General features: G+C 34.4%; 1 non-coding gene across 1 annotated transcript; it reads right to left on the reverse strand.

Moving 5' to 3' along the window:
* Positions 1–1,668: 1,668 nt before the first annotated feature.
* LOC126033717 (U2 spliceosomal RNA) lies at positions 1,669–1,859 on the reverse strand. The gene has a single exon (XR_007504490.1). It is a non-coding gene; the product is annotated as a U2 spliceosomal RNA (small nuclear RNA).
* Positions 1,860–2,318: the final 459 nt, after the last annotated feature.

The following is a 2,318-nucleotide window of genomic DNA, read 5'->3' on the forward strand; positions in this document are numbered from 1 at the left end:
TATACATATTTGCAAATACTTTCTTCCATTCTGAGTTGTTTAAACTTTCTCAAGGTAATATTTCCTTTAAGGACAAAATCCTGATGACCTTCAGCCTTTTCTTTTGTCATTTGTTCTTTTGGAATCACATCTAAGATATGATAGATTAGTATAAGGTCACAAAGAGTATGTCTGTATCTTCTACAAGTTTTATAAGTTTTTCTCTTAGATTTAGGTCTATTATTTATTCTGAATGTTTAAAAAAATAATCAGCATGGCATGGAGGTAAGGCATTTGCCTTTCATGCAGAAGGATGGTGGTTTGAATCCCGGCATCCCATATGGTCCCCTGAGCCTGCCAGGGGAGATTTCTGAGCATAGAGCCAGGAGTAACCCTTGAGCGCTGCAGGGTATGATCTAAAAACCAAAAAAAAAAAAAACAAAAAACAAAAAACAAAAAACAAAAAAACAAAAATATGTTATGGGGCTGGAGAGATAGCACAGTGGTGTTTGCCTTGCAAGAGCTAATCCAGAACCTAAGGTGGCTGGTTCGAATCCCGGCGTCCTATATAGCCCCCTGTGCCTGCCAGGAGCTATTTCTGAGCAGATAGCAAGAAGTAACCCCTGAGCACTGCCTGGTGTGACCCAAAAACAAAAACAAAAAATCAGCATGAATATCCAATTGTTCTACATGGTTCTCACATGTTCTGCAGAAAAGTTTATTCTTTCTTTGTTGAATTCTCATGGTATCTTTGTCAAAATCATTTGACCATAGATGGATGGATTTATTTTTGTCATCTCAATTCTATTCTGTTCTATTGATCTTTATATGTAAACTTATGCTAATTTTATGCTGTTGAGATTTTCAGTAAGTTTTGAAATTGTAAAGTGTGTGTCCTTCAACTTTATTCTTTTAAAGAGTATTTTGGTTATTCTGGGGCCTCTGTATTCCAGATGAATTTTAATACAGCTTGTCAACTTCTGTAAGAGATACAAGGCTTTGATAGAAACTATGCTTAATATTTTTAAAATTTACAAAGAATGTCTTTTAAGGTGATGGTCAGTAACTTTTTAAAAAAAGAGGTTTTTCAGGGACAATCACCTTGAACTATTTTAATTTTTTTCAGGGGAATAACTGTGCTATTTTTATTTTATAACTCATTTGGTAGAAAAATCACATTAAACACATGCAAAACTGAATTTCAAAGGTTATTCATGAATAAAGATGTAGGCTGCAAGTAATCTACAACACTCTTACTAAGGACTAGTGCTCTTTAATCAGCAACTTCTTTAAAAAGGGGATAATTTTGCAAGATATTTTTTCCCTTTTGAAGAAATCTGATTGCTAATTATTATTAAAGAGAACACTACATTGTTCCAACAACTTTCTTAAGAACAAAGTATAAGATGAATTTTCAGTGAATGAACTATTTAAAAGGAATAACCACATTTCAATATGTTGGTGCAAGCTCTTAAAATGCTACATTATAGATGTTTGATTGTTGAGGATTTTAGTGATACTGTCAAAAAGAGGAGATTCACAAAAGTTTCCTTTTAATGTATTTTTATGTAAAAGCCTGGCAAAAGGATGTTTTTACTGTTCTTTCTTCAGTGCTGCTCATCATTCATTATCATGTCCTCTTCATCTATTGCTACTTTTATTTAAGGGTTACATGTATAAGAATTTTTTTTTTGGTGCACCATTCCTGGAGGTACTGCAATACCAGGTCCATGCGTGGAATGGACGGAGCAAGCTCCTATTCCAGTTCCTAGTGCCAAAAATCCATTTAATATATTGCCGTCGGATAGACGACGTATCAGATATTAAACTGATAAGAACAGATACTACACATGATCTTAGCCAAAAGGCCAAGAAGCGATACATGTATAAGAATTTTTTAAACAAAGTTAAACTATATTATTGTTTTAGTAATTTATTTACTTCTATCCAGATCAATGTTGACTCATTCTGTGTTATGCTCTAGAAAAAAAAGTGTAGTTTCATGGCCGGACATTGTAAATATTCTCTACATGAGTGAGTACATCTCTCCAGTCTAGGAAAATTTTTAATTTTTTTCACTGATTTAAAATATTGGTATTATTAAATAATGAACTTCATGATAGTATAGCTTTGAGGCTTCTTTTCTGACCTATAGAAAACAATTTTTACAGGGCCAGATAGCTAATTCCAGGGCTATGGTTCTTGCCTTGCATCCTGCTAACCCCAATTTAAATCTCTGTGCACCATATGGCCCCCCAATCACCACCAGGGGTCAATTCTGAGGGAAGAGCCAGAAAAGTCCCTAACCACTTGCAATGTGGCTCACTCTCCAACCCTAA

This window comes from Suncus etruscus, chromosome 1, assembly GCF_024139225.1.
Source record: "Suncus etruscus isolate mSunEtr1 chromosome 1, mSunEtr1.pri.cur, whole genome shotgun sequence".
Lineage (NCBI taxonomy): Eukaryota > Metazoa > Chordata > Mammalia > Eulipotyphla > Soricidae > Suncus > Suncus etruscus.